The sequence below is a fragment of the Loxodonta africana genome, chromosome X, assembly GCF_030014295.1.
Source record: "Loxodonta africana isolate mLoxAfr1 chromosome X, mLoxAfr1.hap2, whole genome shotgun sequence".
NCBI lineage: Eukaryota > Metazoa > Chordata > Mammalia > Proboscidea > Elephantidae > Loxodonta > Loxodonta africana.
The window spans coordinates 77,822,463-77,849,605 of record NC_087369.1 but is presented as its reverse complement, the minus strand read 5'-3'; positions in this window follow the sequence as shown (position 1 = coordinate 77,849,605).

Here is a 27,143-nt window from a genome sequence, read left to right as displayed (position 1 = left end):
AGAAATTCATAGAATCCAGTGAGAATGGAAACACTTCCTATCAGAACCTTTGGGACACAGAAAAGCAGTGCTCAGAGGTCAATTTATATCAGTAAATGCACACATACAAAAAGAAGAAAGGGCCAAAATCAAAGAATTAGCCCTACAACTCGAACAAATAGAAACAGAGCATCAAAAGAAACACACAGGCACCACAAGAAAGCAAATAATAAAAATTATAGCAGAATTAAATGAAATAGAAAACAAAAATAATTGAAAGAATTAACAAGACCAAATCTGGTTCTTTGAAAAAATTAACAAAATTGATAAACCATTGGCTAGACTGACAAAAGAAAAACAGGACAGGAAGCAAATAACCCAAATAAGAAATGAGATAGGCGATATTACAACAGACCCAACTGAGATTAAAAGAATCATGTCAGATTGCTATGAAAAATTACACTCTAACAAATTTGAAAACCTACAAGAAATAGATGAATTCCTAGAATCACACTACCTACTTAAACTAATGCAAACAGAGGTAGAACAACAAAATAGACCCATAACAAAAAAAGGGATTGAAAAAGTAATCAAAACTCCCAACAACAACAAAAAAAACCCAGGCCCGGATGACTTCACTGCAGAGTTCTACCAAACTTTCAGAGAAGAGTTAACACCACTACTACTAAAGGTATTTTGAAGCATAGAAAAGGACAGAACACTCCCAAACACATTCTATGAAGCCAGCATTTCCCTGATACTAAAACCAAGTAAAGACAACACAAAAAAAGAAAATTATAGACCTATATCCCTCATGAACTTAGATGAAAAAATTCTAGTGAATAGAATTCAACAACATATCAAAAAAATACTTCACCATGACCAAGTGGAATTAATCCCAGGTTGTCTTTTGTATACAGGGATGGTTCAACATTAGAAAAAACAATTAATGTAATCCATCATATAAAGAAAACAAAAGGCAAGAATCACATGATCTTATCATTAGATGCAGAAAAGGCATTTGGTAAAGTTCAACACCCATTCATCATAAAAACTGTCAGCGAAATAGGAATAGAAGTAAAATTCCTCAACATAATAAGGGGCATTCATACAAAGCCAATGGCCAACATCATCCTAAATGGAGAGAGTCTGAAAGCATTCCCCCTGAGATCGGGAACCAGACAAGGATGCCCTTTATCACCACTCTTATTCAACGTTTTGCTGGAGGTTCTAACAAGAGCAATTAGGCTAGATAAAGAAATAAAGGGCATCCAGATTGGCAAGGAAGAAGTAAAAGTATCTCTATTTGCAGATAACATGATCTTATACACAGAAAACCCTAAAGAAATCTCAAGAAAACTGCTGAAACTAATAGAAGAGTTCAGCAGAGTATCAGGATACAAGATAAACATACAAAAATCAGTTGGATTCCTCTACATCAACAAAAAGAACATTAAAGAGGAAGTCACCAAATCAATACCATTTACAGTAGTCCCCAAGAAGATAAAACATTTAGGAATAAATCTAACCAGAGATGTAAAAGACCTATACAAAGAAAACTACAAGACACTACTGCAAGAAACCAAAAGAGACCTCCATAAGTGGAAAAACATACCTTGCTCATGGATAGGAAGACTTAGCATTGTAAAAATGTCTATTCTACCAAAAGCGATCTATAGATACAATGCAATTTCAATCCAAATTCCAACGCCATTTTTTAATGAGAGGAGAAACAAATCATCAACTTCATATGGAAGAGAAATAGGCCCCAGATAAGTAAAGCATTACTTACCTGATTTTAGAAACTATTATACCGCCATAATAGTCAAAACAGCCTGGTACTGGTACAACAACAGATAATAGACCAATGGAACAGAATTGAGAATCCAGACATAAATCCATCCACATATGAGCAGCTGATATTTGACAAAGGCCCCAAGCTGGTTAAATGGGGAAAAGACAGTCTCTTTAACAACTGGTGCTGGCATAAGTGGATATCCATCTGCAAAAACCGAAACAAGATCCATACCTCAGACCATGCACAAAAACTAACTCAAAATGCATCAAAAACCAAAAAATAAAATCTGAAACGATAAAGATCAAGGAAAAAAAAACAGGGACAATGCTAGAAGCCCTAATATATGGCATAAACAGTATACAAATTATTACTAACAATGCAGAAGAGAAACTAGATAACTGGGAGCTCCTAAAAATCAAACACTTATGCTCATCCAAAGGCTTCACCAAAAGATAAAAAGATTACGTACAGACTGGGAAAAAGTTTTTAGCTATGACGTTTCTGATCAGCGCCTGATCTCTAAAATCTACATGATATTGCAAGAACTCAACTACAAAAAGACAAATAACCCAATTAAAAAATGGGCAAAAGATATGAACAGGCACTTCACTAAAGAAGACATTCAGGTAGCTAACAGATACATGAGGAAGTGCTCATGATCATTAGCCACTAACCCAGAAAAACCAAACCCAGTGCCATCGAGTCAATTCCGACTCATAGCGACCCTATAGGACAGAGTAGAACTGCCCCATAGAGTTTCCAAGGAGTGCCTGGCGGATTTGAACTGCCGACCCTTTGATTAGTAGCCATAGCACTTAACCACTACGCCACCAGGTTTTCCCATTAGCCACTAGGGAAATGCAAATCAAAAGTACAATGAGATACCATCTCACTCCAACAAGGCTGGCATTAATCCAAAAAACACAAAATAATAAATGTTGGAGAGGTTGCAGAGAGACTGGAACACTTATACACTGCTGGTGGGAATATAAAATGGTACAACCACTTTGGAAGTCGAATTGGCACTTCCTTCAAAAACTAGAAATAGAACTCCCATACTGTCCAACAATCTCACTTCTTGGAATATATCCCAGAGAAATAAGAGCCTTTACACGAACAGATATATAGACACTCATGTTCATTGCAGCACTGTTTACAATAGCAAAAAGGTGGAAGCAACCAGGGTGCCCAATAACAGATGAATAGATAAATAAATTAGGGTATACAATGGAATACTACACATCGATGAAGAACAATGATGAACCCATGAAACATTTCACAACATGGGGGAATCTGGAAGGCATTATGCTGAGTGAAATTAGTCAGTTACAAAAGGACAAATATTGTATAAGGCCACTATTACAACAACTCAAGAAATACTTTCAACAGAGAAGAAAATATTCTGTGGTGGTTACGAGAGGGGGGAGGGAGGAAGGGAAGGAGAGCAGTTTTCACTAATTAGATAGTAGATAAGAACTATTTTAGTTGAAGGGAAAGACAACACACAATACAGGAGAGTTCTGCACAACTGGACGAAACCAAAGCAAAGATGTCTCCTGAATAAACTGAATGCTTCCAAGGCCAGCGTAGCAGGGGCGGGGGTTTGGGGACCATGGTTTCAGAGGACATCTAAGTCAATTGGCATAATTTAATCTATTAAGATAACATTCTGCATCCCACTTTGGAGAGTGGCGTCTGGGGTCTTAAACGCTAGCAAGCGGAATATATGCATCAATTGGTCTCAACCCACCTGGATCAAAGGAGAAGGAAGAACACCAAAGACACAAGGTAATTATGAGCCTAAGAGACTGAAAGGGCCACATAAACCAGAGGCTACATCAGCCTGTGACCAGAAGAACTAGATGGTGCCTGGCTACAACCGATGACTGTCCTGAGAGGGAACACAACAGAGAACCCCTGAGGGAGCAGGAGAGCAGTGGGATGCAGACCTCGAATTGTCATAAAAAGACCAGACTTAATGATCTGACTGAGACTAGAAGGACCCCGTGTTCATGGTCCCCAGACGTTCTGTTAACCCAGGACAGGAACTGTTCCCAAAGCCAACTCTTCAGACTGGGATTGGACTGGACAATGGGATAGAAAATGATACTGGTGAAGAGTAATCTTCTTGGATCAAGTAGACACACAAGACTATGTTGGCATCTCCTATCTAGGGGAGAAATGGGAGGGCGGAGGGAGTCAGAAACTGTCTGAATGGAGACGAAAATAGAGAATGAAGGGAAGGAGTGTGCTGTCTTATTAGGAGGAGAGCAATTAGGCGTATATAGCAAGGTGTGTATAAATTTTTTAGGAGAGACTGACTTGATTTCTAAACTTTCACTTAAAGCACAATGAAAATTGAAAAAAAAGAAATCAAAAGGGGAATCAGTAATTACTTAGAGATGAATGAGTGTGAAATCACACATACCAAAACTAAGGGGACACAGCAAATATAGTGCTTAGAGGGAAGTGTATAGTTGTAAATGCCTACATTAAAAAGAAAGACCTCAAATAATAACCTAACTTTACAATTTGAGGAACTTCTAAAAGAAGAGCAAACTAAGCCAAAAGCTACTAAAAGAAAGGAAATAACAAAGAACAGAGCAGAGATACATGAAATAGAAAGCAGAAAACAATAAAGAGAATCAATGAAGCCAGAAGTTGATTCTTTCTAAGGATAAAAAAAAAAAAATTTGACAAGTCTTTAGCTAGATTGACAAAGAAGAAAAGAGACATGATGTAAATAACTAAAATCATAAATGAAAGAGGGGGCATTACTACTGATCCTAGAGAAATAAAAAGGATTAAGAGAGAATACTATCAACAATTTTATGTTAACAAATTAGAGAACTCAGACAAACCTAAAAACACATAGAAAATCTCAACAGACTTATATCAAGTGAATAGGCTGAATCAATTAAAAAAAAAATCCCAACAAAGAAAAGCCTGGGACCAGATGGTTTCACTGGTGAATTCTACCAAACATTTCAAGAAGAATTAACAGCAATCCTTCTTAGACTCATCCAAAAAATGGAAGAGGAGGGAACACTTTCTCACTCATTCTTTGAGGTCAGCATTATCCTGATACCAAAACCAGAAAAAGACACAAGGAAAAAAAAAAAAAAACTACAGACAATATCCCTTTTGAATATAGATGCAAAAATCCTCAACAAAACACTAGCAAACTCAATCCAACAGTTTATTAAAAGAATTATACGCCATGACCTGGTGGGATTTATCCCAGGAATTCAAGGGTGGTTCAACATAAGAAAATCAATCAATGTAACACATCACATTAATGGAACAAAGAAAAAGAACCATGTGGCCATCTTAATTAACCCAAAAAAGGCATTTGACAAAACTCAACACCCCTTCATAATATAAATACTCAATGAAGTAGGAATAGAAGGGAAATTTCTCAGCATGATGAAGGGCATTTATGAAAAACCCACAGCTAATATTACATTGAATGGAGAAATACTGAAAACTTTCTAAGGTCGAGAACTAGACATGGATGCCCACTTTCACCACGGCTTTTCAACATTGTACTAGAAAATCTAGCCAGAGTAATTAGGCAAGAAAAAGAAAAAAAAACATATACAAAATTGGAAAGGAAGAAGTAAAACTATTTCTATTTGCAGATGACATGATCCTATATATAGAAAACTCGAAGGAATCCACTAGAGCTTTGCATTCAGTGAAGTCACACAAAAAATACTGTGATTATATACACCAGCGATGAATTGCCTGAAAAAGAAATTTAAAAAAATTTAATTTACAACAACATCAAAAAGAATAAAATAGCTAAGAATAAAATTAACCAGGGAAGTGAAAAACTTATACACTGAAAATTATAAAACATTGCTGAGAGAAATTGAAGAAGACTTAAATAAATGGGAAGATAGCCTATCTTCGTGATCTGGAATTGTTAATATTACCCAAAGAGATCTACAGAGTCAACAAAATATTTATGAATATTTCAACAGTCTTCTTTGTGGAAATGGAAAAGCTAGTCCTTAAATACATATGGAATTGCCACAAAAAACCAAACCAAACCCAGTGCTGTCGAGTCGATTCCGACTCATAGCAACCCTATAGGACAGAGAAGAACTGCCCCATAGAGTTACCAAGGAGCGCCTGGTGGATTCAAACTGCCGACCCTTTGGTTAACAGCCATAGCACTTAACCACTACACCACCAGGGTTTCCGTATTGACAAAACTGTGATAACAAATTTTGGAAATGGTTAGCAGTTGACTGCTAGCCAGCGTGGAGAATGTGATTAATGTCACTGAATTTTACACTTAAGACAGGTTGAAAGAGCACATTTTTGTGATACATATTTTACCACAATTTAAAAAAAGTTAAAAAAGACAAATTGTGATGTTTGGAAGGAAACAAAAAGAGTACTGAGATCGAGAATAAAGTTGTTGTGTGCCGTTGAGTTGATTCTGACTCATAGCGACCCTCCCTGTGGGACAGAGTAGAACTGTCCCATAGGGTTTTCAAGGCTGTAATCTTTTTGTTGTTGTTGTTTAATTTTACATTAGATGAACGTTTACAGAACAAATTAGTTTCTCATTAAACAGTACACATATTGTTTTATGACGTTGGCTGACAACCCCACGACATGTCACCACTCTCCCTTCTCAGCCCTGGCTTCCCTATTACCAGCTTTCCTGTCCCCTCCCGCCTTCTAGTCCTTGCCCCTGTGCTGGTGTGCCCCTTTAGTCTTGTTTTGTTTTATGGGCCTGTCTAATAACTGGCTAAAGGGTGAATCTCAGGAGCGAATTCATTACTGAGCATACTCTTGGGGTTTCCCCAGTCTCTGTCAGGCCAGTAAGTCTGGTCTTTTTTTGTAAGTTAGAATTTTGTTCTACATTTTTCTCCAGACCTGTCTGGGACCTTCTATTGTGATCCCTGTCAGAGTAGTCCGTGGTGGTAGCCAGGCACCATCTAGTTGTACTGGACTCTTTCTGGCGGAGGCTGTGGTAGTTGTGGTCCATTAGTTCTTTAGACTAATCTTTAGTATCTTTAGTTTTCTTCATTCTCCCTTGCTCCCAAAGGGATGAGACCACTGGAGTATCTTTTTTTTAATTTATTTGTTGTGCTTTAGGTGAAAGTTTACAAATCAAGTTGGTCTCTCATACAAAAAGCCATACACACCCTGCCATGCACTCCCAGCTGCTCTCCCCTTAACGAGACAGCACATTCCTCCTCCCCACCCTCATGACCATTCAACCAGCTCCTGCCCCCCTCTTCCTTCTCCTCTTGCCACCAGACAGGAGTTGCCTGCATAGTCTCATGTGTCTACTTGAGCCACGAAGTTCACTCCTCACCAGCATCATTGTCCATCTTATAGTCCAGGCCAATCCCTGTCTGTAGAGTTGGTTTTGAGAATGATACAGTGGAGTATCTTAAATGGCAGCTCACAGGCTTTTAAGACTGCAGACTCTACTCACCAAAGTAGAATATAGAACATTTTCTTTATAAACTATGTTATGCCAATTGAGCTAGATGGTCCCCAAAGCCATGGTTCCTGCAGCCCTCAGCCCAGTAATTTGGCCCCTCAGGGAGTTTGGATGTGTCTATGGAGCTTCCATGACCTTGCCTTGTACAAGCTGTGCTGCTTTCCCCAGTATTGTGTACTGTCTTACTTATCTATTGTCTGTTTAGTGCTTTTTCATGCACACTCCTCCCCTCCCTCATAACCATCAAAGATTGTTTCTTTTGTGTGTAAACCTATACATGAGTTTTTAGAGTAGTGATCTCATACAATATCTGTCCTTTTGTGATTGACTTACTTCACTCAGCATAACGCCCTCCAGATTCATCCATGTCGTGAGATACTTCTCAGATTAATCATTGTTCTTTATCGTCGCATAGTACTCCACTGTGTGTATGTACCGTTGTTTGTTTATCCATTCATCTGCTGATGGGCATCTAGGTTGTTTCCATCTTTTTGGTATTGTGAACAATGCTACAATGAACATGGGTGTGCATACGTCTAATCGTGTGGCCACTCTTATTTCTCTAGGATATATCCCTAGAAGTGGGATTACTGGATCATATGGTATTTCTAGCTTGCTAAGGAAACGCCATATCATTTTGCAAAATGGTTGCATCATTTTGCATTCCCACCAGCAGTACATAAAAGTTCCAATCTTCCCACAGCCTCTCCAACATTTATTATTTTCTGTTTTTTTGATTCGAGCCAGCAATGCCAGGGTGAGAAGGTATCTCATTGTGGCTTTGATTTGCATTTCTCTAATGGCTAGTGATCTAGAGCATTTCCTCATGTGTCTGTTAGGAGCTTTAACGTAGTCTTTAGTGAAGTGTCAGTTCGTTTCCTTGGCCCATTTTTTAACTGGATTGTCTTTTTATTGTAGAGGTGTTCCGTTTTCCTACAGATTTTAGAGATTAGACCTTTGTGCGGTTTGTAATAGCCAATTTTTTTTTCCCCAGCCTGTAGGTTCTCTTTTTGCTCTTTTGGTGAAGTCTTTTGATGAGCTTGTTGTTGTTGCTGTTGTTGTTGTTAGATGCCGTTGATTCGGTTCCAACTCATAGCAACCCGATGCACAACAGAATGAAACACTACTCAGTCCTCCGGCACCCTCAAAATTGTTGCTATGCTCAAGCCCATTGCTGTAGCCACTGTGTCAATCCATCTTGTTGAGGGTCTTCCTCTTTTTTGCTGACCCTCTACTTTACCAAGCATGATGTCCTTCTCCAGACACTGATCCCTCCTGTTAACATGTCCAAAGTATGTGAGGCATAGTCTTGCCATCCTTGCTCCTAAGGAGCATTCTGGCTGTACTTCTTCCAAGATGGATTTGTTCATTTTTTTCACGAGTCCATGGTATATTTAATATTCTTCTCCAACACCACAGTTCAAAGGTGTTGATTCTTTTTCAGTCTTCCTTATTCATTGTCCAGCTTTTGCATGCATACGAGGCAATTGAAAACACCATGATTTGGGTCAGGCACACCTTAGTCCTCAAGGTGACATCTTTGTTTTTCAACACTTTAAAGAGGTCTTTTGCAGCAGATTTTCCCAATGCAATGCATCTTTTGGTTTCTTGTCTGCTGATTCTATGGATGTTGATTGTGGATCCAAGTAAAATGAAATCTGTGACAACCTCAGTCTTTTCTCAGTTTATCGTAATGTTGCTAATTGGTGCACTTGTGAAGATTTTTGTTTTCTTTATGTTGAAGCGTAATCCATACTGAAGGCTGTGGTCTTTGATCTTCACCAGAAAACGCTTCAAGTCCTTTTCACTTTCAGCAAGCAAGGTTGTGTCATCTGCATAAAGCAGGTTGTTAATGAGTATTCCTCCCATCCTGATGCCCTGTTATTCTTCATATAGGCCAGCTTCTCAGATTATCTGCTCAGCATACAGATGGAATAGGTATGGTGAAAGGATAAAATCCTGATGCACACCTTTCCTGACTTTAAACCAGGCGGTATCCCCTTGCTCTGTTCGAACAACTGCCTCTTGATCCATGTACAGATTCTTCATGAGCACAGCTAAGTGTTCTGGAATTCCCATTCTCCACAACATTATCCATAATTTGTTATTATTCATGTAGTCAAATGCCTTAAAAAAATAGTCAATAAAACACAGGTAAACATCTTTCTTGTAATCTCTGCTTTCAGCCGGGATCCATCCGACATCAGCAATGATATCCCTGGTTCTACATCCTTTTCTAAATGATGAGCATTAGTGTTTAATTTTAGGAGATCCCAGTTATCTAGCTTATCTTCTGGAGTTTGTGTGTTGTTAGTTGTGGTTTGTATCCTGTTAATGCCATGTATTAGGGCCTTTAGCATTGATCCTATTTTTTTTTCTCTGATCTGTATAGTTTTGGCTTTATATTTAGGTCTTTGATTCATTTTTGAATTAGTTTTTGTGTAGGGTGTGAGGTATAGGTCCCGTTTCATTTTTCTGCAGATGGACATCCAGTTTTGCCAGCACCATTTGTTAAAAAGACTGTCTTTTCCCCATATGATGGATTTGGGCCCTTGTCGAAGACCAGGTGTCCATAAGTAGATAGATTTACATCTGGGTTCTCAATTCTGTTCCATTGGTCAATGTATCTGTCATTGTACCAGTACCAGGCTGTTTTGACTACTGTAGCTGTAGAGTAGGTTCTCAGGTCGGGTAATGCGAGTCCTCTTGCTTTGTTCTTCTTCTTCAACAGTGCTTTACTTATCTGGGGCTTCTTCCCTTTCCATATAAAGTTAATGATTAGTTTCTCCATCTCTAAAGAAAGTTGTTGCTATTTGGATCGGGATTGCATTGCATTTGTAAATTGCTTTGGGTAGAACTGTCATTTTCACAATCTTGAATCTACCTGTCCACGAGCATGGTATGTTTTTTCATTTATGCAGATCTGTTTTGGTTTCTTGAAGTAGTGTTTTGTAGTTTTCTTTTTATAGATCTTTTACGTCCCTGGTTAGATTTATCACTAAGCTTTTGTTTTTTTTAGGGGATATTATAAATGGTATCATTTTCCCGATTTCCTTTTCATCATTCTCTTTATGGTGTATAGGAATCCTGTTGATTTTTGTATGTTTATCTTGTATCCTGCAACTCTGCTGAATCTATTCTAGTAGTTTTCTCATGGAGTTTTTTGGGTTTTCTACATACAGTATCATATCATTTGCAAATAGGGACAGTTTTAGTTCTTCCTTACCAATTTGGTTGCCCTTTTTGTCTTTTTGTTGCCTAATTGCTCGAGCTAGGAATTCCAGCACAGTGTTAAATAGGCGTGATGATAAAGGGCATCCTTATATTCCTGTTTTCAAGGGGAATGTTTTCAGCCTCTTTCCATTAAGAATGATGTTGGCTGATGATTCTGTATAGATGCCCTTTATTATGTCAAACAATTTCCCTTCTATACCTAGTTTATTGAGAGTTTTTATCAGGAATGAGTGTTGGACTTTGTCAAATGCCTGTTCTGCATCAATTGAGATGATCATGTGATTCTTTTCTTTCCTTTTATTTATGTGGTGGATTATGTTGATTGGTTTTCGAATGTTGAACCATCCTTGCATACCTGGTATGAATCCTACTTCATCGTGGTGTATTATTTTCTTTTGATATGATGCTGAATTATATTGTTTAGAATTTTTTGAGAATTTTTGCATCTATATTCATGTGAGATATTGGTCTGTAATTTTCCTTTTCTTGTGGTATCTTTGCCTGGTTTTGGCATCAGGGTTATGCTGGCTTCATAGAATGAATTTGGAAGTATCACTTCCTTTTCCATGTTCTGAAATAGTTTGAGTAGTAGTGGTGTAAGCTCTTCTCTGAATGTTTGGTAGAATTCTCCAGTGAAGTCATCCGGGCCACAGTTTTTTTGTTGCTGTTGTTGGCAGTTTTTCTTTATTACCTTTTCAATCTCTTGTTATGGGTCTGTTCAGATTTTCAACATCATTTTGAGTCAGTTTGGGTAGGTAGTGTGTTTCTAGAAATTTGTCCATTTCCTTTAGGTTTTCAAGTTTGTTGGAGTATAGTTTTTCATAATACTCTGTCATGATCCTTTTTATTTCAGTTGGGTTTGTTGTAATGTCCCCCATTTCATTTCTTATTTGAGTTATTTGCATCCTCTCCTGTTTGTCTTTTGTCAATTTGCCCAGTGGTTTGTCGATTTTGTTGATCCTTTCAAAGAACCAACTTTTGGTTTTGTCAGTTCTTTCTGTTGTTTTTCTATTCTCTATTTCATTTATTTCTGCTTTGATCTTTATTATTTCCTTTCTTCTGGTGGCTGTGGGCATCTTTTGCTGTTCTCTTTCTATTTATTTGATTTGTGTAGCTAATGGTTTGATTGTGTCCCTTTCTTCTTTTTTTGATGTGTGCATCTATTGCTGTAAATTGACCTCTGAGCACTGCCTTTGCTGCGTCCCAAAGGTTTTGGTTTGACGTGTTTTCATTCTCATTTGATTCTAGGAATTTTTTTATTCCATCTCTGATTTCCTCTCTTACCCAGTGATATTTAAAAATTTAAGCAGGGTGTTATTCAGTTTCCATGTAATTTGTTAATTTCTACTTTGATTGTGTTGTGGTCAGAGAAGATACTTTGTATTATCTCTATGTTTTGGATTTGTTGAGGGTTGCTCTGTGGTGTAAGGTGTGGTCTATTCTGGGGAAGGTTCCATGTGGGTTGGAAAAGAATGTGTACTTTGCAGGGGTTGGGTGGAGTGTTCTGTATATGTCTATGAGGTCAAGTTGGCTGATTGTGCCCTTTAGCTCTTCTGTATATTTGTTGAGTTTCTTTCTAGATGTTCTGTCCTTTACTGAGAGTGGTGTGTTGAAGTCTCCTACTATTATTGTGGAACTCTCAGTTTCTCTTTTCAGTGCTGTTAGAGTTTGTTTTATGTATTTGGAGCCCTGTCATTGGGTGCATAGATATTTATTATGGTTATGTCTTCATGATGGATAAGTCCCTTTAATCATTGTATAGTGCCCTTCTTTATCCTTTATGGTGGATTTTGTTTTAAAGTCTATTTAATCTGAGATTAGGATTGCCACTCCTGCTTTTTTTTTTTTTTTTTTTTTGGTAGCTGTTTTCTTGATATATTTTTTTCCATGCTTTGATTTTTAATAAATTTATGTCTTTGTTTCTAAGGTGTGTCTCTTGTAGACTGCATATTGATGGATCCTGTTTTTTTTTACTCCATTCTGTCACTCTCTGTCTCTTTATGGGTTCATTTAGGCCATTTACATTCACTGTAATTATTGATAGCTGTGAGTTTATTGCTGTCATTTTGTAGTGCCTTTTTGTGGTGCAGACATTTTATTTGTTCCTGTTACTCTTCTGTGTTGAATTCCTTTTGTTTATGGATTTTTTTCATTTTTTTTTTTTTTTTTGGAGAATTTTGGTTTTTTCTGAGACTTTATGTTTTTCTTCTTTATTTTGATGAGTAGGTTTGTTAGCTTTCTTTGTGGTTACCTTGAAATTTACCCTTATCTTTCTGGGTTTGAACCAGTTTATTATTACTTGGTATCGCCTTGCCTTCCTCTCCATTAGAAAGCTCTATACCTACACTCTTTATTCTCTCTTTTATTGTTCTGATGTCATTGTCATTTATAGATTAATCTCTCCAGTTCCCTGTTGTAAATCTTTTGGTTTTGAATAGTCTCAAGGCTGTCATATTTATGAGATCCACAAGTTTCTCCTGTGGGGTGGCTGGTGGGTTTAAACCACTGACATTTCTGTTAGCAGCCAAGCACTTAGCTACTGTGCCACCAGGCTTCCAAGAATAAAGAGAGTACTACCATTTACGATGGGGTGGTCAGGGAAGGTATATCTGAGGAGATTACACTCATGAATTTGAAGCAGTCAGCAATGCAAGTGGCTGGGGTCAGAGCGTTGGGGGAAGGGAATAGCAAATGCAAAGGCCGTGAGGTAGAAATGGGATCAGTTTGTTTAAGCACCATTAACGAGGCCAGTGTGGTAGAGCTTGGTGAGAGACAGTGTAGCCTGAGATGAAGTCAGAAAAGTGGGAAGAGCCAGATCTTGCAAGCCTTGTAGGCTGTGGCGAGGGACTTTGAAGGACTTAAGCAGGTTTATCCCATGATCTATCCTATGTTTAACCAGTTCATTCTGACTACAGCGTGAAAAATAGATTACAGGAAAAAAGGGAAGCGGACAGGGAAGCCAGTTAGTTTGTGTGTACAGGTGAGAGTTGTGATGCTTGGTTCAGCATGGTGGCAATAGAAACAGAGAGAGAGAGATGCCCAAGATTATACAACTAAGAAATGGCAGAACCTGGATCAAAATAAAAACTTGCTGACTTAGAGTCTCCAAGCCTGGGACATATTTCTAAATAGAGGAGTGGCGTGATAGAAGACAGATATATCTCTTTGTCTTAGACATCTAGTGCTGCTATAACAAAAATACCACAAGTGGATGGCTTTAACAAAGAGAAATTTATTTCCTCAGAGTAAAGTAGGCTAAAAGTCTAAATTCAGGGCTTCAGCTCCAGGAGAAGGCTTAATCTTCCCATGGTTGAAGACCTTCTCACGCACAGGGACCCTGGGTCCAAAAGGCATGCTCTGCTCCTGGTGCTGCTTTCTTGGTGGCATGAGGTCCCCCGTCTTTCTGCTCGCTTCTCTCTTTTATATCTCAAAAGAGATTGACTTAAGACACTACCTTATCTTGTAGACCTCATCAGTGTAATTGCTGTTAATCCATCTTATTTCATCATACTGATAGGATTTACAACATTTAGGGAAATCACATCAGAAGATAAAATGGCAGACAATCATGCAAGGGAATAATGACCTAGTCAAGTTGACAGATATTTTTGGGGACACAATTCAACCCATTGCACTCTTTATATACATTTTTTTTTCACCTGAATGACTTGGTATTCAAATGTCCATAGATTTCCACTGGTATGTGAGTTCCTTGTGGGCAAAGTTCTGAGTCATCCAGAATTTCCAGCCCAGAGCCTTGATCCATGGTGGGGCGGAGGGGGGCGGGGAGGTGTTCCTGAATTTAAAAATGACCAATTCTTTCAGCTAATGTGCTGGCTCCAGCTATGCTCAGTTTGGCTTAACCTGGAAAACCTCTTGGCTGAGTGCCCCTAAGGTGTGCCACAGCAAAAGGAAGACACTGCCTATCCAAGTCCCTCTCCTGAGCAGCACAAACCTCCTGTGGCTGTCCCCTGGAGGGGCAGCAGAGGCCAAGGACAGCAGGTCCAGGCCCAGCTCCTCCACTTCTCTGTGGTGTGAACTCAGATAAGATGCTTAACTTCGGTCATCTTTGTTTCCCTATCTATGAAATGGGGCCATGAATAGTTTCTACCCCTCGAAGGTGGTTGTATTAAGTGAGATCACGCAGAGAATGTGCTTGGTGCAGTGCCTGGTACATAGTAGATTCTCAAGAAGCTTCCTCCCTTCCTCCCAGATGCATGAGGAGTTAAGAATCTCCTGCCTGAGGTGTCACTGAGCTTGAGGTCCCTGGGGATTCCCAAGCCTACCCATGGAAGGTAAGCAGCTGAGAGAGGTAAGGAAGCACCTTTCCCTTCCCTTCCCCACCTGTCTTCCACTTCCCCATCCCCTCCTCAGTCCCAATTGGTCTCTACCTTAAGCACCTGAGAGCTACCTAATTACAGATAATTAGCTTCTCCTGCAATACAACCCCAGTGATAGAAAGGTTCTGTAGCTCAGGCCTCTGACAGTAATCATGTTATACCAAACCAAAAAAACCAAACCCATTGCTGTCGAGTCAATTCACTGCTGTCAATTCCGACTCACAGCAGCTCTCTAGGACAGAGTAGAACTGCCCCGTAGGGTTTCCAAGGAGCAGTTTGTTGGTTCAAACTGTCGACCTTTTGGTTAGCAGCCAATCTCTTAACCACAGCACCACCAGGGCTCCAAGTAATCATGTTAAGTAGATATTTATTTATCCTTTTATCAAGCAAACCAATTATTATGTAATATCTGAGCAGATGATTTTTAGGTTTGGGAGCTGTCAAGTGTCAAAGTCCCCACTTGAGGCTCTTTGGTGTCTTGTCCTTCCAGTCCCCAAAGAAGCCAGGTCACAGGATGGCAGGGTTGAAAGAGTCATTGGACACATCTATGCATATCAGAGCCTGAGGCCCAGAAAAGGGGTAAGGGCTTGCCCAAGGTCACACAGTGGATGCAAATGACTGCCTGAGAAGGTAGTAGAAGTTAAGGAGCCCTTGAAAGGATAGCCACTCTGTGAAATGGGGACTCATGGAAAGATGAGCTTACCTTTAGCTTATGAGAGGGTGGGTAGTCAGGGAAAGCTTCATGAGGGAGGCAGAATTTGCACTTTGACAAGAGGACACTGGGTGGGGAAGGACATTCCTGGTCGCAGGACTGGTGTGAGCAGAGACACAGAATTAGGAAAGTATATACAGTGTTTGAGAAACTGAAGTATGCAGTTTGGTGGGTACCCTGGGAGTGTGAGGGCAGTAGAGTTGGCCAGAAGGTCTCAAAAAGAGTAGGCCGGGGCGAGATGCTGAGGACTCTGTATGCCAGCCAACAGAGCTCAGCTCGGGACAACAGGATTGGAAGGCAGGAAGCCAGCAGCAAACAGCTCAGTTAGGTAACTGTGCTCTAGTCTGAAGATGGAAGGTGGGGGTCTAGGCCACAGACAGAGAAGACAGGGTGGTGGGATCTCTGACACAGAAGGAACAGGTCTGGGGAGGAAAGTTGATGCATCAGTCATTTATTCAAACAGCACTTCTTAAATGCTTACTAAGAGTCAAATACTGTGCTGGGTGAATCAGATATGATCCCTACCCTTGAGATGCTCGAAGGCACATTAGGGAGTCAAACATGCTAAAGAAATCATTGCAACCCAGTGCCATAAGAGCTGTGATGGAAGAGTGGTCTGTACAGAGAAAGGGAGAAGTCAACTCAGCCTGCTGCCCTCAGAAATCGCTTCTCTCAGGAAGGTGTTGGCTGAAGCCCAGAGTATTGACCAGGACTTGAGAAGTTATAATTATCCAGCATCTGCCCAGCACTTTTTTGACTTACACATCATTTTCCCATACAATATGTATGTCATATAATTCAATAACTCTGTGGGATGGGGAGTATTAGCCCCATTTTACAGATGACAGAAACTGAGATTCAGCAGTGAAGTGGGAAAAGCATGGCCTTTGGAATCTGTTAATTCTGAGTTTCAGTCCTAGCTGTACTACTTACTAGCTGAGTGACAATGAGCAAGAGACTTAACCTCTTGGAGCCTCAGTTTCCCTACCCATAAAGTGGGGACAATACCTATTTTATTCATTCAACAACTATTAGTTGAACACATAGTAAGTGCCTCACAAACATTAGTTCACTTCATCCTTGCCCTTAAAGGACTTGCCCAGGGCCATACAACTGGTCAAAACTCAAACCCAGGCCCTTCAACTCTAAAATCCATTCTATTTGTAAGGTCCTCACTGTCTCTTCAGAGGTGAGAAGAAAAGTGATGATAAAGCCAAACAGGAGAGGTCTCAGCTATATAAAGACAACAACTTACACTTTCTTACCTCCAAGGGAAGCTAGAAAAAGAAAGGCTGAACTTACTTGACAGCAAGAAGGATAGAGGATAGATGTTGGGATGATCTTGCTGACAAGGTTGTGAATCACCAACTGGAAGAGCTGTGGCTTTGGGGGCCTGGGAGATCTCTCAACAATCCCAATGTGTCTGAGCTGGGGAGAGGCAGCCCCATTGGGAGGAAGAGGGAACAATGAAATCATCAAGGTTGGTTGCAAACTAGAAAGAACCCAAATAGGTCATCTAGTCTAGCCCCTTGCCTCTGGGCAGAATTGTTCCAGAACCAGACAGTTGAGAGTCTCTCCTGCTTTTCAAGGTCTCCAGGGGAAGAGATTTCTCAACTGTTCTTGGTTATTCTAGAATAATTCTCATAGCTCACTACTAGAAAATTCTTTCTTTTGACTGATTCCAATTTTTCCTGCTGCCATCTCAGCCTTTAGTGGCAAAGCAGGAAGGCTGCAGGCCCACTTTGGGCCACTGCCCCATTAAGACAGGGAGAAGGGATAGCTTCCCCTGTCTGCTGATTGGCAGCTGCCTAGTCCCCAGGGAAGACAAGGTCATCATCTAAGACCCACCATAACAGGTCCCACCTAGCTCTCCAGGCTCCCCTGCAGTGTGGTCACCTAAGTACATTATGCCTTTAGATACTTTGACCATCACCAGCTCCCAAACAGGCTCTGTGATCTTACGTCCATGCCTTTGCTTATATTGTTCCCACCTTCTAGCCCACAAGATGTTTCATCCTGGCTTTCAGCTTACTGCAGTTCTAACCATCCTTCAAGATTCAGTGAAATGTCACTTGATCCACAGTGAAAACGTCCCTAATTTTTTCAGTTAGATAAAAGTGTTCTTTCCTCCATTTCCATTTTGTGTTTATTTCACTTTGCCTGATGTCGGAAACAGCATTAGCTTGTGGGTTTTTCTGTGGGCCAAAAAAGCTTGAATATCGGTGATTTCATATGGTTCGACCCAAATTGTCTACTTCGACTCCTAGATTGTAGGGGCTGTATTATGCTTATTTCTGCATACTCCTCCTCACCCATCGTCTGCCCCTAAGTGTACCCTGCACCTAAGTGCCTTGAATGATACTGTCTTAATTATCTAGGGCTGTTATAACAGAAATACAAGTGGATGGCTTTAACAAACAAAAATCTATTCTTTCACAGTCTAAACCAAAACCCATTGCCGTCAAGCCAATTCCGACTCATAGGAGGCTAGAAGTCCAAATTCAGAGCACCAGCTCTAGGGGAAGGCTTTTTCTCTCTGTTGGCTATGGAAGAAGGTCATTGTCTCTTCAGCTTCTGCTTGGAGATCTCCACGTGTCTTGGCATCTATCTTACCCTATCTCTCCTCTGCTTGCTTGTTTAATCTCTCTTATATCTCAAAAGAGACTGACTCAAGATATACCCTACGCTAATCCTACCAATGGATCAGTCCCTGGAGAAGGACATCATGCTTGACAGATTACAGGGTCAGTGGAAAAGAGGAAGACCCTCAACGAGGTGGATTGACACAGTGGCTGCAACAATGAACTCAAGCATAACTACGATTGTAAGGATGGCGCAGGACCGGGCAGTGTTTTGTTCTGTTGTGCATGGGGTCACTATGAGTCGGAACCGCCTCGACGGCACCTAACAACAACAACAATCCTACCTCATTGACATAACAAAGACAACCCATTCCCAAATGGGATTATAACCATAGGCACAGAGGTTAGGATTTACATCACATATTTTTGGAGGACATAATTTAATTCATAACAGATGCCTTATATACCAAAGTGGCTAAAGCAAGTTTATTGAATTTGTTGGATAGTCATGATAGTAAAATAATATTTGGATGGGCCTTTACCAAAGTACACATTTGGTCTCTGTTAATCCTCATAACCTTTCTATGAGGAATGCCCTCTTATTTCCCAATTTGTAACATGGGGAAACTGAGGCTTGATAAAATTACTTGCCTAGGGCTATGCAGCCATTGTGATCCAGAATCCACTGCCTTACCAGATATGGTTAAACTTAGCCTGAACCTTGAGAGAATTCAAAGCCCTCCCCAGAATTTCTGTGATATCCAGACAGTTTGCTTCCTCTTACTTGGCTCTGCTTCTACATTTTCTTATTGGCAAGTGCTTCCCATAGGCCCAGACTCTCCACTATTTACCTCAAGTCTTCTGTGAGGGGAATGTCTTGACTGGTGATTAAGGACCATGAGTGTCATGAGAAGTGGTTACTAGGCAGTGTGTAGGACCCTCTACCATCTTACCAACTGTACCTACCACTTTCTCCCAGCCTCTCTGGGGTAACACACAAACCTTCAGTTGGGTCCTCTTCTGGGCCCTGGAGGCTCAGGATCTGGCTCAAAGCCAGATTACCAAAGCAACTTCTCAACAAATGTTGAGAACACCTAAGGTGGTAACATTTTCTTTTGATCACACTGTTTCCCCAAAGTATGGTACTCATATTGCTAGTATTGCTGGTATTGAGAGGATTTTAAGTACCCGCTATGGGTTGAATTGTGTCCCTCCAAAATATGTGTTGTAAATCCTAACCTCTATGCCTGTGGCTATAATCCCATTTGGGAATGGGCTGTCTTTATTATGTTAATGAGGCAGGATTAGTATAGCATGTATCTTGAATCAATCTCTTTTGAGATACAAAAGAGATTAAACGCAAGCTAGCAAGCAGAGATGGGGGAAAACAGATGCCAAGCCACATGAAGATTGCCCAGGAGCAGAAGCTTGGAAGAGACAAAGACCTTCCTCCAGGGCAGACAGAGTGAAAAAGACTTCCCCTACATCTGGCACCCTGAATTTGGATTTCTAGCCTCTTAAACTGTGAGCAAACGAATTTTTGTTTGTTAGAGTCATTCACTTGTAGCATTTCTGTAATAGCAGCACTAGATAACTAAGACAGTACCATATGTCAATAGGGATATGTGCTATGTGTATTTTTAAGGTTTATTAGGAAAGAATATGCAGCCAGCATATCACAAATGATTATTACATGGATATCGTTACTCAGTATATGTACTCTTGACCTTCTCACACACCTGGACCAAGCCAACCATAGAGCTGATTCCTTGGGACCTTAGCATGGTGGGAAGCTGCACGTGTGATGAAGGTTGGAAAGCCTGAGGGAGGAGGACTTGTGAGATCAAGTGGACCTGGCTTCCTCTCCCAGCCTGGCCTCTTGCTAGAAATTTACTTCTCTACTGGGAGACACAAAGAATGTAATTTCCAAGAGGGCGGGACCTCAGTCTGTTTCCTCAGTACCTAGTACAATGACTAGCACATAATTAACCCGTTGCCCTTGAGTCGACTCATAGTGACCCTATAGGACAGAGTAGAACTGCCCCATAGGGTTTCCAAGGAGGGGCTAGTGGATTCGAACTGCCGGCCTTCTGGTTAACAGCCAGGCTCTTAACCACTGCACCACCAGGGCTCCAGCACATAATTAGTGCTCCATAAGAATTAATTAAATGAATAAATGAGCTTTGGAGTCCTCATTCCTCAGGTAAAGTGGAAATAGCACTTCCTACGGTAAAAGATTGTTGCGAGCATTAAATGAAATAAAGTATCTTAAAGCACTTGTCATTGGACCTAGCATAGAGTAGGCTTTCGATCAGTAGGAGCTGTCATCATTGTTGTAGCTATTGTGAAGTGAGAATATGACCTGGGCCTTGGAGGAGGCAAGGCAGACAAAGGAGAAGTTATTGGCAAGGCCCTAGCACCTCTGCTTGCAGCTGAGCCTGGGTCTAGCTAAACCTATCCACACACTCATTCTCACTCACACTGAAGAGGACCAGAAACACTCATCTGCTTGTACCTCCTGCTGAAGGTGGAGCTGGATTACCTCTCTAAGAGCTCCCTCCTCACGGCCTGGTCCAGGCGCCACAGCCAAGCTGCCCCAACATGTGGTTTCCCAGGCACCTGGAGGTCATTCTGGTGGCCCCCTCCCCTGCCAGATCCCCCAGTGGGGTTTGAGTTCTTCCACCACATGGCCTGCTGGGCAGGCCTGGCGTTGGCGCCCCCAGAGCAAAGGGCTATGGATCTCAGGCTCTGTTGAAGGATGCCGGGTAGGAAGGAGCTGGGGGAGGGGATGAGGAGGCCCCCACACCTGGGAAGGCCAACACCAGCAGGCCTGGCCTGCTTCAGAGGTTGGAAAAACCCACTGCAGCCCCAGGAGCACAAGAGACGTCTGTTTCTGCGGCTAATGCAACAGGTCCTTCTTGGGTGTGAGGTCTGGCTGGCTCAGGGCATGCAGAATCCAAGAGGGGCCAGCTCCCGCATAGGAAGGGGCTGTTTGCAACTGTTTACAGGTACCTGTTATTATAGACCCAGGCAGAGACCTAGAATGTTAGAGCTGGTTCAGTGGTTCCTAAACCTGGTTGTGTTTGAACTCTCCCAGGGGCATGTTAAAAATCTAATTTCAGGCCCTGAATCACCGAGAGGTGGGGTACTTCTGGAGTAGTTCTGATTCAGCCAAATTTAGAAACCACTGCTATACGTAATTTAAGGAGCCCTGGTAGTACAGTGGTTAAAGTGCACAGCTGCTAAACAAACGGTCAGCGGTTCGAACCCACCAGTAGCTCCTCAGGAGAAAGATGTGGCAGTCTGCTTCTGTAAAGATTTACAGCAATGGAAACCCTATGGGCAGTTCTATCTACTCTGTCTTATAGGGTTGCTGTGAATCAGAATCAACTTGACGGCAGTGGGTTTGGGGCTCTATATAATTTAAAAAAAAAAACAAGTTACATGACATAAAATTCACATAAATTGAGATAAAATTCACCCCTTTAAAGTAGACAAATCAGTTATTTTTCGTATATTCAAAGAGTTGTGCAACCATCACCACAATCAATTTTAGAACATTTTTATTGCCCCTGAGAGAAACTACCCCCTTGTTAGCAGCCACTGCCTATTCCCACCACACCCTACTCTTCAGCCTCCGGCAACCACTAATCTACTTTCTATCTCTATGGATTTGCCTTTTCTGAACATTTCATATAAATGGAGTCATATAATGTGTGGTCTTTTGTGACTGGCTTTTTTTACTTAGTGTCATGTTTTTAAGGTTCATCCACATTGTAGCATATGTCAGTTCTTCGTTCCTTTTTTATGGCTGAATAATATTCCATTGTGTGGCTATACCACAGTTTGTTTATCCTTTTATCGGCTGATGGACATTTGGATTGTTTCTCCGTTTTGACTATAAACATTCATGTACAACTTTTACATGAACTTATGTTTTTATTTCTCTTGGGTATATACTTAGGAGTGGAATTGTTGGGTCGTATGGTAACTCCATTGAACTTTTTGAGGAATGGCCAGACCATTTCCACAGCAGCTGCACCATTTTACATTCCCACCAGCAGTGTATGAAGATGTCAATTTCTTCATACACTTTCTGTCCTAACACTTGTTCTTGTCCGTCTTTTTTATTCAAACAATCCTAGTGGGTATGAAGTGGTATCTCATTGTAATTTGATTTGCACTTCCTTAATGGATAATAATCTCGAGCATCTTTTCATGGACTTACTGTCCATTACTACTTTTTTTTTTAGAGAAATGTCTTTTCAGATCATTTGTCCATTTTTAAATTGGGTTCTTTGTCTTATTAATTAATTTTAAGAGTTCATTATATATTCTGGATATAAGTCCCTTATGAAATACATAATTTGTAAATATTTCCTCCCGTTTTTTAGTTATTTTGTTTTATTTATGATTTATTTTCTCCCATATTTCTCCCATTCCGTGGGTTGTCTTTTTACTTTCTTAATATATATGGTTTCACATTTTTGCAGATGAAGAAACTGAGGTTCAGAGAGGAAAGGGGGCTCGCCTGGAGTCACACTCAGTGAGTCAGTAGCAGAAAGCTCTTACTACTTAACCGCCCTGGGGATGGGGAGGAAGCAGTGGGGGTCAGAGCGGCTGAGTGGATGATTCAAACCAGAGCCCAGCCCGCCGATTATTTCGGAACGCGCGATCCCACTTTGAGAGCCGGTTTTTCTCTATCGTTCTGTACTCCTCAGGCAGCTCCTAACGTTATCGGGGTGGATTAACCGGTAAGCAAGGTACGCACGGGTTTCATTTTATTTACTTCCTCTGTAGTGCATAATTGCACATGGGGAAAAAGAGGGGAAATTAGGCACTGCGGATTAGTAAATAAGGACAAGTAAGCCCGTGTGTACTTTGCTTATTGGATAATCCATGCTCGCATTAGCTTACTCTCCCAATATCCTGTCAGTGCACGGTGAGAGAACATAGCCCTGGGTTAAACATGTCCTGGGAATAATCTACTTGAGGATGATCAAGAATTCAAGCCACTGTGCATCTGCAGGCTTTGCTCTTTGGTGCCCGACAGTCCATGGAGGGCTGAGAGAAGACCTAAAAAGCCTGAGCCCTGGCTCCTGCTCGGGACCACGAGGAGCCTAGTGCACTAAACCACCCTCTTGAGGGGTGGATGCACTTTGTGTTCATGACTGCCTCTTTCACATCTCAGTCTCAAGGAAGGAGAAGGCTTTCCTTTTTACTTCTTCGTGTCAAGTATTAGCCAAGCTAATGTCGAAGCCCTGATGGAAATTAATCAACATTTACACAAGAACATACACTTACCCTGGCTTGGACAGCAGGCCAGTACAATTAGCACATTTTTAAATCACCCTTTTGCTTATACTTCAATTGTGAGAGTTCGCTATGATTTTAGGTAATTCTCAACATTTGAGAAAATTCCCAGCTTTCTTTGTTGGTGCTTGTGTGACAACTTACTTCAATATCTTTAAAAGCATAGTCATATATAAAATGAAAGTGAATTGAAATCAGTTAAGCTTTAAGATCACTAGAGAATTTCATGGCATTTAATTGCCCTTTCTATAAGTGCTTATTGAGGGCTTCGTGGGTGCAGGGCCCTATGCTAGGTGTTAGAGCTACCTTAATTTAGTTTAACCTTTCTGGGCCTCAGTTTCCCCATTTGTAAAAGGTAAAAAGAAAAGGTAGGGGTGGGTTAAATCAGTGCTTTTTAAACTTCTATTTTTTGTGGCAGAATGCTTTTTCTGGACAAAATCTCAGCTAGCTGCGACTGTAACAGAAGTAACAGACCAAGTACAGCTGTTCTGAGATGAGGGGGCCTTTCTTTGCATACCCTATCCCACCCCCATACCCAGTGATCCCTAAGCCCCTCTGAGTTCCTCAGAACAGACCTAGAAAGGTGGAAGACCACCAAGGTCCTACACTTGATGCTATGGATCCACGTGGCTGGGACTGCTCTCAGTCCTTTCTCCTGGTTGGACCCTGTTGGCTACACTGTCTAATGGAGCTGAGTGCCCCCCACTTCCCCCACCAAACCTCCTCCCTTCCCCTTCTCATCAATCCAGTGTTTCTGAAGGCCCAAGCAGACCCCAGACACAAGACTCTGGGCCCAATCTGGCCCCTTTGTCTCTAGAGACACAGGGACCTTGGAACCCCTTTGCCCTGTCCTATACAGAGAGAGGGTCCACAGGAAGAAGCCAGGAGGTACAGGAAGGATGTAAGCTGAGCACCCCAGATTTCTGGGGCTGATTGTTAGCCCCCTTTCCCCTCATTGCCTTCTTCAGCTAGAGCAGGTTCAGAAGGGATCCCTGAGCGTGATGGGGCAGGGCAAAACCTTAATTTGAGATAGGGCTCACCCTTACCTCACTTCGCTCCCTACCAGGCAGCCTGTAGCACATAGCAGGAGAAACTGAGAAAAGGAATAAGAACCAACAGGAGAAGGCATTAGGCCTTGGGCAAAGGAAATGCCCTGTGGAGGTGGGGTGGGTCCCATTTTCCATGTATTCAGAGGGGCTGGCCAGCACACATGGGTTTCAGGACAGGGTAAAGGCTAGGGATTGGGTCCGGGAAGTATGAGTGAGGCCAGAGCCTATTCTGGGGGTTCTAGAGGCCAACTGACACTCTCCCTCCACTCCACAAAAAGGAACTCCAGAGCTAGGTTCCATTTTCCCAACCTACCTGGAGGAGCAGGAGATGGCTGGAGAATATTCTGCCATTCCCCAGATAGGGAAAAGTGAGGCCCAGGGAGAGGAAAGGCCTGGCCTTGTGCAACAGAGCCTGGAGAAGGAACAAGAGACAGGTCTCATGGAGTGAGCCCTGGGGCGGGAGTGGGCGAGAATGATCTGAGACAGGACTTTAACCACCAGCTCCTTTTTAAGCTTGGCTCTAAAGCCACCCAAACCAATGCAAATAAAATTCCACAAGTCAAAGGGGTTTCTCTGGTGAGACTCCTCCTTTGTAAACCCACGAGGCAGGTATGTGAGGACCCACTCCAGGTAAGACCGGCACATAGTCCAGAAAGCCACTGGGTGGTGCTGTCTCTCCACCCAAGTTGCTTGGGCAGGTTTCAAATGCCAGGGTAAAGAAGTCACCCCCATTTGTGCCCCATGCTGCCAGGGCCTTACTTAACAAAAGCCACTTGGGTTAGGAAAGGGAAAACCAGTTTTGACAAAACTCCTTATCTTCCCTGGCACATGAGTTGAGAATGGTAGATCCAGACTGGCAGGGCACAAGAAACCAGGGGAAGGAACAGGCAGTTGTAGGGGACCCAGTTGTATGGGGCCTCCCCATTTCTTAACTCCTCTTGGAGCAGAGAAGCTCCAAGTGTCCTAAACATAGAGATGAAGGAGAACAGTTCTCCCATTTCACAGGCGAACAGATTGAGACCCAGAGAGTTTAGGGCCTAAAGTAAGCTGTCTTAATAGCTTAGGAAGCACCCTTCTCCAAAACTTAATTTTCAAAGTGAGCCCCTGTTTGGCTGAGGCCAAATCATCAACTAGGAGAAGTGAGCTTTAGAAATGCTAATGCAGGCGTGACTGACAGGCCCAGGACAAAGGAGGAAGGCTCTGTGAATGGCGCAGTGGAGGCCTAGGAGCCAGCTCCCCACGTGTGAGTCCAGTGGGGGAGGGGTGGGAGGGGAGCCCAGCTGGGCTTCTTGGAAGGGGTTGGAGTTGTGGGGCCAGGAAGAGGGTAGGAATTACCTGCAGGTCGGCTGATGACAGAGGCGGGGCGCCAAGGAGGGATGAGGGTGGGGGGTAGAGAAGACTTGAGGATGGAGCCAGGGAATACAAGCCTACTGACCTGGAGGTGCAGAAAGAAAGGTTGGGAAACTAAAGTGTGGGGATCTGAGCAAGTCCAGAATTAAGAAAAACAAGAGCAGGTACTTTGGGATAATGAGAAGGGGGACTGAGACATCATTTATTCATTCAATATTACAAGGATATAAGAGGCTGCTCTCCAGTCAGACTGCTGGAAGGACATTTATATTCCAGGATCCCTTACTTATTACTGTGACCCCAATACTCCCCAGCATGTTTTCTCTTTCTTCAAAATGGGCAGCTGAGAGCTTGACATAACTAACACCATGAAAAACCAGTGAGTTTTTCTCCTTCCTCTGCCTGCCTTCTCCTACATACACCTCTGTTAAAGACTTTGTTTTGACCTAATGGTAATGATTTGTTCTTTGTTTTAATCTGAAGCAAATAACTTTTTTTTTGTTCTGTCTGACCACCTGTGAGGTACAACCCTCACAGGAAAATCAGAGCCCAGGTATCTGATATGTATATCTTTAGCCTAATAAAGAAATGTCTGGCAGGTATCTTTCGTCACTGTCCTGTAATGTATAACTCCTCCTGAGCATACCTCCAGCCAGGCACAGACACTTGTAACCCTTGTAAGATTCTATATAAGCTCTGATATAAAATTGCTCTTTGGGACTCCATAGAGACAACCTGTGTTGCTGCTGGGTCCCCGGTGATGTATACATCTCCTTAATAAACTTTCTCACTCTTTCTGACTTGGAGTATGTTTCATTGGCTCCACTGCTCCAGGGCACAGACCCTAATTGGGTAACATTAGCAATGGGCTCTTGCATTTCTGTCAAATTGGAATAATAAGAGTATCTGCCTCATAGGATCATTGGGAAGATTTGAAGAGACAATGCAGGTAAATTGCTAAAGAAAGTGCATAACACGTGCTCTGTAATTGTTAGTGCTTATTATTACTCACTCAGTAAATAGTGATTCGATGCCAGCTGTGACCTGGGTTTGGCTTGTTTGTAGTAAAGAGGTTGGCTCCCCATCCTGTTAGGGTGGTTATGGTGAGGAAGAGAAGAAGGGGCTACACCTTGACCCCAAGGCCTGATCTGAAGGGAACCCTGAGGGCCTGGGGCCTGGGGCCTGGGCGGCAGGTCCTTTGGAGCTGTGTCTGATAGAAAGGGGCTCTCTCTCTCTCTGGGGCCCATGTAGAAGAGGAGTCCTGGAGAGATGTGGCATCTTTGGGATTGGTTGTATGGTGAGGGGATATCCCTGGT